This window comes from Hyaena hyaena, unplaced genomic scaffold, assembly GCF_003009895.1.
Source record: "Hyaena hyaena isolate Hyena2069 unplaced genomic scaffold, ASM300989v1 scaffold_214, whole genome shotgun sequence".
Lineage (NCBI taxonomy): Eukaryota > Metazoa > Chordata > Mammalia > Carnivora > Hyaenidae > Hyaena > Hyaena hyaena.
In genome coordinates this window covers 2,268,168-2,284,133 of record NW_024080842.1, presented here as the reverse complement: position 1 = coordinate 2,284,133, position 15,966 = coordinate 2,268,168, and the positions used below count along the sequence as shown (strand labels likewise).

Below are 15,966 nucleotides of genomic sequence, written 5' to 3'. Positions count from 1 at the left end.
AAAAAAAAAAAAACATTTAAAAAAATTTAAAAAAAAAGAAAAAACTGATAAAATTAAAAGGAGAAATAGAGAATTCCATAATCATAGTTGGAAATTTTAACACACACCTGTCAATACCTGTTAGAATAGGCATATGCCAAAGACTAAGAAATGACCTAAAGATCTGAATAACAACCAACACTTTTTTTTTTTTTTTTTCTGAGAAAGAGAGAGAGACAGCATGAGCAGGGAAGGATCAGAGAGAGAGGGAGGCACAGAATCTGAAACAGTCTCCAGGCTCTGAGCTAGCTGTTAGCACAGAGCCCTATGCGGGGCTCGAACCCACCAACCGCGAGATCATGACCTGAGCCGAAGTCGGACACTCAACCGACTGAGCCACCCAGGCGCCCCAACAACCAACACTCTTGAACTGACACCTGGAGAACACTGTACCCAACAACTAGAGAATACACATTACTTTAAAGTTCAAAAACTTACCGTATGCTGCTACATAAAACAAGTCAATACATTTCAAAGGACTGAATTAATACAGATTATATTCTCTAACCACACTCTAATTAAGGTAAATAATAACTTCAAAGATCCTCGTATGTTTGGAAACTGAGAATTACATTTCTCAGTAACTCATGAGTCAAAGCAGATATCACAAGAGAAATTAAAAAATACCTTTTACTGAATAATAATGAAAATACATCATATAGAAACTTGTGTGACACACAGCTGTGCTTAGAGGTAAACATACCGCTTTAAAATGCTTATTATAAAAAGAACAGCAGCTGATAATGAATTAAGTTAGAAAATGAACACAAAATTTATGCTAAAGAAAGTAGAAGGAAAAAATAAGGATAAAAGCAAACATTAATGATACAAAAAGCAAACAGAGAGACGATCACCTTCATTGAGGTCTTGGAAAGTGATAAATCTCTGTCAAAACTTACCAAGAAGGGGCACCTGGGTGGCTCAGTTGGTTGAGGGTCCGACTTCAGCTCAGGTCACAATCTCACAGCCCGTGAGTTGGAGCCCAGTGTCAGGTTCTGTGCTGACAACTCAGAGCCTAGAGCCTGCTTAGGATTCTGTGTCTCCCTCTTTCTTTGACCCTTCCCTGCTTGCTCTCTCTTTCTCAAAATTAAATATTAAAAAAAAAAAAAAAAGTTTACCAAGGAAAAAATGAGACAAAATAGAAATTTTCACTACTAATAATCAAGAAGGGGACTTCTCCTACAGACTTTTATAAGATAATAAGAGACTATTATGAACAAATTTATCCTGACAAATTTAGAAATTTAGGTGAAATGGACAAATTCATAGAAAAACATAATAAACAAGCAGCAGCAGCAAAAAAAAAATCAATTAATTAATAGGATCTAACTTTCAAATAAAAGGAGTTCTTCATGAGAAACTTTCCCACACACTGCTGCTGTTGCCAACACGATTGCAGCCTCTTGGATCCTTGGATTCTAATGAATTCAGGCGATGCTGCAGAATGACAAACAAGCCAATTTGAGGGAAGTTTGGATCCAGCCTCATCTAGAATTACTATTAGGCATGTGATAACAATAAACTCATCTAGATGCAAAATATCTTGATGCATTTAGCCAGTGGGAGGACAGCAGTGCCTAGGGAATGATGACCTCATGAAGAAGTGTGCTAGGTTTTCAATTCAGAAAGTCTAGCATAGTACCATAGCACAAGACCTCTAGCCTATATCAAGTACCATTGTCCTCAGCTCAAGGCCAAGGTAAAGTCCATCTTTTTACTGAAGTACATGACTAATGCTTAGCTTTGCTCCAATCACACATTCAGATTTGTCCTCTGCAATTTCAAAGCCGAGCTCTCACCCATGTGACCACACTCTTTCCTCTTTCCTCCTCCTTCCTCTTCCTGATATAAATCACAATCCCCTAGATACTCTGAAACTTACGGACAAATAAGTAGGGCTGTAGTAACAGTGATATTGTGCTGTTGCCACTGAAGAGTCATACAGTATATTTGGATGATAGTTTGTTTTTTTTATCCGACATTAGTTTGTGTGGTAGGAGCACAACTTTAGAAAGAGTACATAATGGACTTAAAAAAAAATTATAGGGGCGCCTGGGTGGCTTAGTCGGTTAAGCGTCCGACTTTCGCTTAGGTCATGATCTCGCGGTTCGTGGGTTCGAGCCCCGCGTCGGGCTCTGTGCTGACTGCCAGCTCAGAGCCTGGAGCCTGTTTCAGTCTGTGACTCCCTCTCTCTCTGACCCTCCCCTGCTCACGCTGTCTCTCTCTCTCCTAGAAATAAATAAAAATTAAAAAAAAAATTATAGGCAAGTGGTGCACCTGGCTGGCTTAGTTGGTAGAGCATGTGAATCTTGATCTCAGGGTCATGAGTTCAAACCCCACATTGGGTGTAGAGCCTACTTGAAAAAAAAAATCTACCATTAAGTTTCTTTAATAACTAAAAATGGAAAAAGAAGTAGCTAATTCACAGCCCAGCTATTAATTTATTCAGATGTATGAATGCTTCATTATGAAACAAAACCATGAAAACTAAATGAAAGGAGAGAGAGGTCAGAGGGAAGGAATTTCAGAAGACACTCGCACAAAGAGAACTCCAGGCCCAGATGGCTTCACTGATACATTTTGCATATAAATAAGAAAAAAACTAATCTGGGGCACCTGGAGGGCTCAGTTGGTTGAGTGTCTGACTCTTAATTTCGGTTCAGGTCATGATCCCAGGGTCATGGGATGGAGCCTCAGTGTCAGGCTCTTCACTGAGTGTGGAGCCTGCTTGGGATTCTCTCTCTCTCTCTCTCTCTCTCTCTCTCTCTCCCCCTCTCTTTCTCTCTCCCTTCTGCTCCTCTCTCACTCCCTCTCTCCCTCTCTCTCTTTCAAAATAAATAAATAAATAAATAAACTTTAAAAAAATTAATCTTACATAAAATCTTACAGAGAATAGCCCAATTTTGCTGTCTTAACGCTGTGGAAATAAATAATCCCTAAGTCTCAGTGATTCAAAACAATGAAGATTTCTTTCTCATGTTATATGTCAGATGTGAATTTGTCGCAGCTCTTCTCCAAGCTGTGGGTATGCTGTAGCTCACATCCTGTGATCCAAGCTGAAGGAACTATTTGGGATTTACTGTTATCATCTAATGTCAAAAGATAAAGAGCAAGAGAGATGGCACAAAGACATAATGGCTCTCTTTTCAGACATAGTGTATGGCTTATCCATTTACATGTCCTTTGCCAAAGCAAGTCACATGTTCAATCTCTACTCAGTGGGTCAAGGAAATGTGCTTCTTTCATAGGTACCAATACAAATCACATAGGCAAGGATGTATGATCATTTTAGAGAAAAGGGGAGTGAATATCTAAATAGCTATACACATAGCACACTTCCCAACCAATTTTACTAAATCAGCATGACTTGATCCAAAGTCTGACAAGGACATTGTAAGAAAGGAAAATTACAGTTCAGACTCACCCATGACTTGAAATGAAATACTAGCAAATTGATTTTGGCGATACACAAAAGAATGAGAAAGTTTTTAACAACCTATTTTCTATTTGTCTCTATAGATTTCTCTGTTCCAGACATTTCATATGAGTGGAGTCATATAGTACATGGTCTTTTGTGACTGGCTTCTTTCAGTTAGGAAAATGTTTTCAAGGTTCATCCATGTTGTTCATGCTTTGGTACTTTATTCCTTTTTATGGCCATAGAATGTTCCATTGCATGGAAATGGCACATTTTGTTTATCCATTCATCAGTCAATGGACATTTGGGTTGTTTTTACTTTTTGACTATTGTTAGTAATGCTATTATAAATATTTGTGTACAAATTTCAGTGTTTATAGATATGTTTTCATTTCTCTGGGGTATGTACTAGGAGTAGAATTGCTGGGTCATAAAGTAACTCTATGTTTAATATTTGAGGAACTGCCAGACTATTTTTCCAGAGTATCTGCACCATTTTATATTTCTACCAACAGAATATGAGGGTTACAATGTCTCTACACTCTCACCAACATTTGCTATTATCTGACTTTTGGATTCTACATCCTAATGGGTGTGGGTGTGGAGTGGTTTGAATCCCTGGGTGTTTGATTTGCATATCCTTGATGATTAATGATGTTAAGCATAATTTCTACTGCTTATTGGCCATTTTCTATATTCTTTGGAACAATATCTGTCCAGATCCTGTCTTAGCTCAGGCTACTGTAACAAAATACCATAGATGGGGTGGCTTAAATAGCAGAAATTTATTTTCTCACAGTTCTGGAGGCTCGAAGTCCAAGATCAAGGCACCAGCATGATTGGGCTGTGGTGAAGTCTGTCTTCCTGGCTTACAGACACCGCCTCCTCACTATACCCTTATATGGCCTTTCTTCAGGGCATGACAGAAATAGATAGAAAGAGAGAGAAAGATCTCTGGTGTCTCTTCTTAAAAGGACACTAAGCTTCTTAGATCATGGCTCTACCTTTATGATCTTATTAACCTTATTTCTATAAAGGCCTATGTCCAATACAGTCACAGTAGGGGTTAGGGCTTCAAAATATGAATTCTGTGGGGGAAGATAATTCAGTCTACAGCAGGTCCTTTGCCCATCTAAAAAATTTGGGCTGACTTTGTGTTATTGAGTTTAGGAGTTCTTTATATATCTTGGATATTAGTACCTTATCACATATGTGATTTTCTCCCATTCTTTGGTTTGTTTTCCTCTTCTTTTAAATTTTCTCCATATTCCTGCATATTAATCATACCTTTTTATTTTCTGTATTTCTGATGCTTTGGCATTTTGAGATCTTACTGACCCTGGAGGGACTGCCCCTTCCTAAGGCTACCGAATTGTAAGAGATAGTAAAGAACTCACCTGTCAGCATACTTTTCATATGCAGTATCCCAACTACATCCTTTATCAGGCTCTTGCACTGCAAGTCGCTATTCCTCTGTCCTAATCATCCCAGGGCCAGGTATGAGACAATTAAGGAAAGCCCCTACATCCCAGAGCCTGCTGAAATTATTCAAACTAGCCAATTCTAAGACTGCTTACTCTGACTTGTACATTCCTTCCCATAGAAACCAAGATAAAGAGTCTTTCCCAGATTTTCTGCCAACATTCCCTCTGCTTCCTGACCAACCCTGATGCTTCCCTAGGTGCATGCCCAGGTGGCCCCTGTGACATAGAGTGATCCCCTTTCTCTTGAGATCTAGGAATATAACAAACTACGTTTTCAATGGCAGTCTCTTCATCTGTTGGTTTCACCCTACTGAATAGTAATAACTCTTTGTTTTAATAATCCTGGATTTAAGCAATTTATTATGTGCCTTGCTGGAATTTTGTGTTAATCCTGTTTGGGGTTCATTGACCTACTTGGATATGAGGATTTATAGTTTTAACCACATTTGAAAAAACATTTTACAGCCCCTCTTTTTTCAAATAATATTTTGGCCCTTTTTTCCCTCTCTTCTATTTCTGGGAATACAATTACACATGTCAGAATGATTAAGATTGTCTCACTGTCCTCATTTTGGTTTTATCTCAATTTTGTTTCGTTTTATTTCAATATTCCTCTATACTTCAATTTGGATGGTTTCTATTGTTATATCTTTTTTTAATTATTTTAAATGTTTTATTTACTTCTGAGAGAGGGACAGCATGAGCAGGGGAGGGTCAGAGGGAGAGACACGGAATCTGAAACAAGCTCCAGGCTCTGAGCTAGCTGTCAGCACGACACCGATGTGGGGCCCAAACCCACAAACCATGAGATCATGACCTGAGCCGAAGTCGGACGCTCAACTGACTGAGCCACCCAGGTACCCCTCTGTTATATCTTAAGGACACTGATATTTTCTTCTTTAGCATCTAATCTGTTTCGGACTCAACTCAGTGAATTTTCACTTCACATTAGATATTGTATATTTTAGCTCTAGAAGTTCCATTTGGATCTCTTTTTTTGGTATTCCATTTCTTTCTTCATTATTTTCATGTTTTCCTTTAAATACATGAGTGTTTTATAATAGCTGTCCTAAAGTCCTTATCTGCTAATAATCATCATTTCTTTATCTCTTTCTATTGACTGATTTTTAATTTTCATTATAGCTTACATTTTTCTGGGCTGTTTTCAAATCTAGTAATTTTAGTTTGAATGGCAGGTATCATGACCATTGCATGACTGACTGTTAGGATTTTTTGTTTTAGTTGTTCTTTAAAGAGTTTTAAGTTTGTTTTGACAGGCAATTGACTTATTTGAAGATCAATTTGGTCCAATAGTGCTTGTTTGTGAGTAATTAAGATCTTCAAGAGAAGATCTAAATTGGCCTTTTTTCTAAGGCTAGTTTAACCCTACTACTAAGGTATAATCCTTCTGAGATCTCTACTGAATGCTCCAGCTATCCGGCAAGATCTGTCCACAATGGCCCGCAGAAACCTGAGTGGCTCTTAGCCCTATGTGATCTCTAAGAATTATTTGACTTATAGCTTCCTAGCAGACAGTCTTTTGCCATGTTAAATTTCACCCTATGCATGCCTTGTCAGTCTGGATACTCCAAGAAGTAGATGGCAAGAAGGGGATTTGACATGTAAGAAATTTATCGAAGTAAGTGCCTATAAGGAAAAATAAGAAGGGAGCCAGGGTTTGCTAAGTAAGGGTTATAAGATTGCAATGCAGATATTACCTTCAGAAGGAGAGAGGAATGGAAGTAAGATTTAGTAGAAGACGGTTCTAAGGATGTTTGGAAAGCTAATGGGGAATCTTCACACCAAAGTCTCCCATCAAAGAAGTCCTGCATTGCTCATGAACAGGCCTGCCTCATATTCCTGGTGAACTCAGTCATTAGCTAGGATTAACACGTGGGAACTGTGGCTTTATTGTAAATGTGGTGCCAAATTTCAGAGTGCAGCAGCTGAAGCTACAAGTCAATTACACTGTCCACAGTCAGAAATCTAAGAGGTACATTTTTGTGGCCACTAGAGATTTGCTCATTGCACCACATAGATATACTTCTCCTCACTAATTAGAGAAAGACTCCTCCATGATTCCTATTATCCTTTATTCCTGAGAGGAAATTGAGAAGTTGGAGGATAATAAGACAAATTACAGCCCTCATAACAGCAATAGATCTCAGGGCTGCAATTTTACTTATGCTCTCCCATGACTCATTCTGAATTTTCCTCACCTGTACCTATCATTTTGGCAGGCCTTGGTGGCTTACCTAGGAGTGTGACACAAACCTACATTCCTTGGAAGTCTAAATCCTTAGTAATCATACCCTTCTCAATCAGAAGTGGCTACATGTGTCCATTCATGGTTACAAAGTGTAAGGAAGTACCAGGAGGCACTCAAATGTGGATAATGTGGGTTTAAAACATACCTCTGCTCTCTTTGTGTAACAGCAGTCCTACCTCCTCCTGCTGATCAGGACCAATTATCTCTACCATTGTGGTGAATCTTCTTTTTGACCACTAGTCACTGGTCACAAGGAATCCAAAATTCCATAGTGGCAGTTATAACTTTCAGTTCACTAGCCCTCTTGGTGTAGCCGCTAGCAAGAATGTGCCCCTTTTGAAAACCAATTTCACCAAACCTCAAGGCTGCAAGGATGAGAAGTACAAAACCCCAAAGTAGGTCATTGGAAATGATGGTAAGTGGAGCCTTTCCTCCTTCTATGCCTTGGTTCCCAGATCCATGGAAATACAGCATCCGGTTATTTCTACTGGGAATCAGCACTCATAAGTATCTCTGATTTAATATGTATTCTACACCCTGAAGAACAGCACATCATTCTTTCATAAGACTGCCTCTGAGCTGTCACTTTAGTTGCACCTTATAAAGATTGGCCCACTGTTCTATGAGGCTGGTTGCTTTGAAATGGTACTAGATGGATACTATTACTGATTCCCGTGGCTATCAGACCACTCCCACATCGTTTTCATTGCAAAGCAGTTGGATGCTACGCTGTGTGTATTTCCATACTTGTGGATCAAGTATTCTGAAGTCCCACGCTACTGAGAATCTTCAGGCAGGAAAGCATAGCCATATTCAGTATAGGTATCCATCTCTGTGAAAATGAAACTCTAGCCCTTCAAGGATAGGAAAAAAAGCGTGATATACTTGACTTGCCACCTAGTAGCTAGTTGGTCTCCTCAAAGAATAGCGATATGTCAGGAGCTTGACATTAGCCTCTATTGCTGCAGCTTTAAGTATACAAGTCTTGCATTTCCTTTCTCTAGGACCTTAGTGAATGATGTGTCCCCAGGGTTCCTACGATGGAACATCATTCTCTGGTTGGTCTTCTGATCTTAGATAATTTATCCTAGCAAGCCCACTTCACTTAGCCTCTTTAGTCCATCTGTAAGGGCAACTCAGGCATTACTATTTTCGTGAGTGTTGGCCATAGCTTTTTCCAGACTTCTAATAGCCACCCCAGCAGTGAATTTGCTACATCCCCTAAGGTTCTCATAGGGTGTTATATCTCATGTTCTGAGATGGTGCTCCCAAGTCAATGAATTCTTCCTTATCTGGGTTTATACTCCAGTCTTCTTGATCAAATATCCTAAAAATCTAATCCCAGGGGTATATCCCTGCTCCTACTGGTAAGCTAGCTAATTCTTACACTTCTTTTGGTATAAGGTCAATTATAGTCTCTGCATTTGGAGTTCTGAGAGGTGCATCTTCATGGCTGCCACACACTCACAGTTTATAATCCAGACAAACATTGGAAGGGAACCAATGCAGATTTCTAAATTCCTTCTCTACACAGCTGTCTCTTCTCTAGTATGTTGCCTTGTAAACTGTAGCCACCTTGGCCTCCCTGAGCTTATCTCCCTACCTCATCAACTCAGAAAAATGGACAAGCTCTCTTTGGATCACTACCTCCTTGTGCTGTGATCCAGGAATTGTAGAAAGCCTGTGTGATCACAGTGACCACTTCGTTTTTCTTCTATCAGGGATGATTGTCCTGGGCTGCCTGTTGCCCAACATCAAAGACAGCTGTTTCATTTTTTTCTATTATCTTAGCAATTGCCTACAATAAAGCAAAACTTTTGACTTGTTAGACTTTAATATAAATTACTACTTACACTACTTCTCTGATAATGCTAACTGTAAGGAAGGCTATGAAAGGTAGTTTTTATTCTAGGCATTCATGGTTCAGTTACAAATCAGGACTTTTATTTTTTTTAATTTTTTAAATGTTTTATTATTTATTTTTGAGAAACAGACAGACAGGGTGTGAGCAGGGGAGGGACAGAGAGAGAGGGACACACAGAATCTAAAACAGGCTCCAGGCTCTGAGCTTGCTGTCAGCACATAGCCCAATGCAGGGCCCGAACTCACAAGCTGTGAGATCATGACCTGAGCTGAAGTTGGACGCTTAACCAACTGAGCCACCCAGGTGCCCCACAAATCAGGACCTTTATTACAAAAGAAGAAGCAAAGAGGGGCGCCTGGGTGGCTTAGTCGGTTAAGCGTCCGACTTTCACTTAGGTCATGATCTCGCGGTTCATGGGTTCGGGCCCTGCGTCGGGCTCTGTGCTGACTGCCAGCTCAGAGCCTGGAGCCTATTTCAGTCTGTGACTCCCTCTGTCTCTGACCCTCCCCTGCTCACGCTGTCTCTCTCTCTCTCTCCTAGAAATTTAAATTTAAAAAAATTAAAAAAAAAAAGAAGCAAAGAACCGATGTTGGGAGATGACTATTAATCTGCTTCGTATTTCAGAGTTATAGCTATTTTCTCTTGGTCCTTGGAAGATAATCACTTCAACTATTTTCTGACTTCCACTGTGCTGTTGAGAAGTCAATTTTCATTCTATGTATCATTCATTTATAGGGCTTGGTCTTTTTCTCTAACTACTTTTCAATTTTTTCACTTCTTTGGTGTTGTGTACTTTCAGGATGACGTGTCAGAGAGTGGATTTCATTTTTCTTATTCTTAGGATTCACTGGGATTCCTGAATCTAAGAATTCATTTTTTTTATCAATTTTGCAAAATTATCAGTTATCATTTCTTTGAACACTGCCCTCTCTCATTCGTTCTTTTTCTTCCTTTCAGAATTCTATTTAGTCATATGTCAGACTTTCACATACTTCATCCATGTCTCAACTTCCATTCTATCTTTTCTACTTCTTATTTTCCTAGGCTATAATCTAATTTCTTTTTTTTTAATGTTTTATTTATTTCTGAGAGAGAGAGACAGTGTGAGCAGGGGAGGATCAGAGAGAGAGGGAGACACAGAATCTGAAGCAGGCTCCAGGCTCTGAGCTAGCTGTCAGCACAGAGCTCCATGCGGGGCTCAAACCCATGAACCGTGAGATCATGACCTGAGCCAAAGTCAGACGCTTAACCTACTGAGGCACACAGGTGCCCCTAATCTAATTTCCTTAGAACTATTTTTCATTTAACTAATTCTCTCTTTAGTTCTATCTAATTTACTATTTAACTGTTCCACTAGCATTCTAATTTTTATTTTCTTTAAGTTTATTCATTCACTTTGAGACAGAGAGAGAGACAGAGCACATGAGCAAGGGAGGGACTAAGAGGGAGAGAGAGAATCCAAAGCAGGCTCCGCACTGTCAGCACAAATCCCGATATGGGGCTCAAACTCACAAACTGTGGTATCCTGACTTGAGCTTAAGTCAAGAGTCAGACAGTCAACCGACTGAGCCACACAGGAAAGCCTCTAATTTCAATTATTATATTTTTATTACTAGGTGTTCTACATTGATATTTTTCTAAATCTGCCTGGTTATTTTTCATAGTAGTTTTTCAATCCTATAATCAATATTCTCTTTATTTCTTTATACATAGTAAATAAATCTTTTGTCTATTACATACCCCAACAAGTTTAATGTATAACATCTTTGCAGATTTGATTCTGTTTACTGTTTCTGCAAACTCTCATTTATACTGGCTTATTTCTTTGTGTATTTTTTATTTTTAATAGTGAGCTCCTATTCACAGGAAATTTACCTGCAAAATTCTTTAAGATCCTATATTTATTTTTTTTAGTTTATTCATTTTTTTGAGAGATAGAGAGAGAAAGAGCATGAGCAGGGAGAGGCAGAGAGAGAAGAAGAAAGAGAATCCGAAGCAGGCTCCACACCATTAGCACAAAGACTTAGGTGGGGCTCAAACTCACCAACCATGAGACCATAACCTAAGCTGAAATCAAGAGTCAAATGCTCAACCAACTGAGCCACCCAGGTGCCACAAAGTCTTTTAAGAACCTAGTTTAAAGTGCATTCCTCCAGAAAGGATTTGTGTTTGCTTCTGCCAGCCACCTGGTTTCATCACTTATCCATTATTACTTTCAGCTACATTCTAATCTTGGGTTTCTGGAATAAAACGTGTAGTGTGAATTCTGATCCCAAACCTGTGTGAAGGATGGCTATGAATTCTCAAGGGGAAGGCTGTTGGTTGTTCCGTGTTTTCCATGCAGAGCTAAGGACAAGGCAGACAAACTTCTCTACAACCTCTTAAGGAGTTGGCTTTGTCTAATTCACTCTTTACTAAGGGTGTCACTTTTTAAGGACTCAGCTTTATATGCAGTTCCCAAAACAACTTCCCACCTTGCTAAGGCCCCGACTTTATCTCCTTTCACCTCAATGACCTGCTAAAACCATGCTCTAAACCACCAGCACCTTTTGGCCTTTGATGAGAGGTTTTATAATTGGAATTTTTTAGGATATTCAGCACACATGTTGTCAGATGGCTAGTATACATATTGCCAGAAGTGAAAAAGGAGATCTGTTTTTGATCTAAGAATGCTGAAACTTCAGAAAGGCTTCAACTACACCTTCCTAAAGGCAAACAGAACTGAGTGTTCTGCGGTTTTAGAGAGGAACTGTAGCATGACACCACTGACTCCGATCCCAAGATTTCTTCCAGTAAGCAGTGACAACCATGCCTCAGATTCTTACTGATCATTTTTAATATCACTCATTGACTCTTCAGCCAGTGTCCAAACTACCCAGGTAGTTTGGAATTTAAGTTATTTGTTCCATACACGCTAAGGTACATAATTATATAAGGACACTTGGGGTGGAGTGATAAAGTTGCAAAGATATAATTTAAGAGATAACTAGCATCACAAAGCAGGATGTGAAACATATATTTGTTTAGATATATATAATATAAGCAATAAAAAAATGGGAGTCTAGAAGAAAAATAGAGTCCCACTCATACAAGAGAGGCTCATAAGCTTAAGCATGAAAAATTAATACAATATACAAGGATCAAGTGAGTTAGAAAGAATCACGTACACCTGATACTCTAATGGCTATCAGATACAAGGAAAATGAACCAAAAAATCAAGCTGATGCCAAGTTTCAAGCTGGGGAAACCATGGTACCACTTTTAGAAACAAGAAAATCCAGGAGGGAAAGGAAATGAATCCAATTTAGATGTGGTAAGTTTGAAGAAACAGAAAATAAAGTGGAAATATTAGCAAAATATGGAAACTGGGGATTCAGAAAAACGTCAGTTCAAAACTAAATATCTTGGAAGAATGTCCTCAAATCCCTCTGCGGTAGTAGTCAAGATAGAAGAGCAGCACACTTTCTTCAGGGAAACAGGGGAGAGTGGAAGGCTTAAGAAATGAACTTCAGAGCATGCTGACAGGGAAAAAGGTAGGATGATGAATTATTAGTAGAGCAGAAGTGTGTTTGGAGGTGAGATGAAAACAATGACATGACAAAAAAGGTGACAGTGTTTCAAGAAGGAAAAGATGATTCATGGCATCAAATGTGACAGAAAATCAGGGGAAATAAGGACTTAAAGAAAGCCACTGAATTTGAGAACTACAAAATAATTGATGGCCATCAAAAGCAAGGTTTTATTGCTTTGGTAAAAACAGAAGCCAGACTCAACCTGTAATGAATCAAATTTTAATTTTATTCTTCACAGTGTTAGGGTGCTTCTCTATCAGTGTGACTATATTCTGTGTTCCTTCTTCCAAATGAAGTGAAACATGGACCACATGGCAGCAACCCTCTAAGCTATGAGTTGTAACCCATTCCACTTAAAACAACTCTACTTGGTCAAAGGACTGGAGCCAAGATTCCCAATTATTACATGGATGTCTACCCAATACATTTCAAAACTTGACTCGGTTGATTGCCAATTCAGCTGTCACGGTCTTTGCCATAACCCACTTCTTTGCATGACTTTTGGTAGCCACAGGCAACCAAGTAATGGCAATCACATCAGCAGAAACATTATCTGCCAAGAAGCCATTTAGACCTCTCCCTTGTATAGTCTCCCTCCAAGGCCATGAGAATAGCCCTAGCAGTTTTTTATTGCAATTTTGTGTTCTTTTTCTCCAAAAAGGGCCCTGAAATATGAAAGCATTGGGTTGCATAATAGCTGGATCTCCCTATAATAAATAACCAGTAACTCATCCTCTCAACACCCCAACATAGCCATGACTGTAACATCGCCTTACCTGCTCCACTAATGCACAAAGACTTTGAGAAAGTCTCAATATGGCCTCAAAAAATGAAAATTGGGAATTGCTGGTTTACACTTGGTTTCCCCAGGATGTAACAGAACTACAACATAGGGGTGCCGGGTGGCTCAGGTGGTTGCGTGCGACTCTTGATTTAAGCTCCAGTTGATTCCAGGGTGGTGGGATCAAGTCCCATATCAGGCTCTGTGCAAAATTCTCCCTCTCTCTCTCCTTCTGCCCCTATCCCCACTTGTGTTTTCTCTCTCTCTCCCTCTCAATCTCTCTCTCTCTCAAAGCTCTAAATGCTATTTTGATTCTTTTTTTAAAGTTTTCATTTATTTATTTATTTGAGAGAGAGAGAGAGAGAGAATGAACAGGGTAGGGACAAAGAGAGAAGGGGGCTAAGAATCCGAAGCTGACTCTGCTGACAGTAGAGAGCTTGATGCAGTGCTCGAACTCACAAACCTGAGCTGAAGTTGGAGGCTTAACCGACTAAGCCACCCAGGAGCCCTGCCATGTTTTTTCTTGTATTTGATGGAACATTTATACATGAAGAGCAGGTCTTTGATGTATTTGTCACTGCTGCCAAATTCTTATCTAAACAAATGGAGACCAAGGCATAGATACTCTCAGAATTTTCACAGGCAGTATGCAACAAGAGAGAGTACCTCTCACTGAATGTGTTATTAAAGGGAATGAAGTCAGGATACATTCAGACAACTAGGACGATAGAACTAAAATAAAAGATCATATCCTGCATTTTTGAAGGAGACTCCAAAGGTACCATGAACAACTAAATTTCATCATGAAAACTCACTATGCCCTGTGTATGGTTTAAATCTTATCCCAGTAAGTCCTTACAACATGTCTAAGATAAATTACTCCTGTTCCCATCTCCCAGGTAGGAAAATTGAGGCAAGAAAGCACCACACACAAAATCACCAGTGAAGAAGTGGTAAAGGCCATGATTCTAATTCAGGTAATCTGATACTAACCTGGATTCTATTATACCATATGGCTTTTAATAGAAATTGAATGTTCATTCAATAAATATTTTTAAAAAGATAGAAGCCCCAGGACTTTATATAGTTTCAGAAAATATTCTGATACCACCACATATTCTTTTTGGAAAAAACAACTTTCTAAACTCAAATCTATCAAAAAACAACAATTGATGACAGAATTATTCATAACAAATCTTGTTTTTAAAGGTTTTTGCAAAGCGTCGTATACTTTAAAGATTTTAACAATACTGTTCAACATAATAATTAGTAGCCATGAAGAATTATCAGAGAAGCCCAAGAGATGCTGCCTGAAATATATACAAAAAAATCTGTGGCTTGGTTTGTAATGTCCTAAGACTTTGGAGTCATTCATGTGAAACAGCCTAATACCCAGCATTTTTATTGTATATCTCTCCTAAAAGGCCAAAAACCATTGATGTAGAGAAACAAACATTGCAGTATTAGTACCCTATCTTCATCTCCACACACTGGTTCAGTTCAACAGAGGACCAAATGGCTTGACCTCTGTTAAACCAGGGCACAGACTGGCTCTAGATCCTGAAGATGCTGGACCCAAGCTCCCTCTGCAGGAGGTTGGGACTATCTGACTTCAGAGAGCTTGAGAATCATTATTACTCTTAGACAAGAGGAACAAAAAGACTATGTAAAGCCACTGATACCTGTAATCTATACATTGCTATCCATAAAATGAAAGCTACTTGTGAAGAGAAAGAACCTTAACCAAAGACAATGTGAAAGCCAATCTCAGGCAAAATTCTTTTTATTTACAGCTTTGAGTTATACATTTCACAGGATCATTTATTTTTTCAATGCCATATGTATCCATACATTTAGGTAAATAAATCAGAAACTCATGTAGCAAGGATATAGTGTTTTGTTCACTGCTGTATTCCCCATGCCTAGGAAGATGCCTGGCATATTTTAGTGGAGGGAGACCATTAAAAAACAAAACAGAGTGGAAGGCTTAAGTAGAATATGTAGCTTGTCAGGTAGAGAAATGCTATGTGAAAAGGTTAAAAGGGGGAATAGGAATGGGAGAAGTTAGAATTTTAAGTAAAGTGGCCATTTATGAGTAAAAATCAGTGAGGAGGCTGTCTTGAACAATTGGTAAGAAATGTTACGTATAGTAGTAGAGGAGTAAAAAGTAGACAAATCCTGGAAATTCTTTGAAGGTATACCTGAAAGAATGTAGGGTATGAGAGAAAGAGAGATGTACAGGATTACTCCAAGATATTTCTCCTGAGCAAATGGAAGAATGGAGTTGCCCTTAACTAAGATGAGGCAAATATAGAGGAGCAGGAAGGTGTGAGGAAGAGATCAGGATCTTAATTCTGGACACGGTAAGTTTGAGATATCTATTGTATGTTTTAGTGGAGCTGTTGAATGGACAGTTGGAAATCTGAGTCCGGAGTTTAGGGGTCAAGGCCAGGCTAGAGAGAGAGAACTGAAAGTCATCAGTATGTAAATAGTATTCTAGGCCATGAATCTGGATGAGTTCACCAAGGGAGTACACAGA

The 15,966-nt window shown here is 39.0% G+C and overlaps 1 protein-coding gene across 4 annotated transcripts in view; it reads right to left on the bottom strand.

Annotated features, from left to right (window-relative positions):
- Positions 1-15,966, bottom strand: part of CDKL3 (cyclin dependent kinase like 3) — a 117,896-nt gene that overhangs the window by 34,176 nt on the left and 67,754 nt on the right. The window lies entirely within an intron of this gene.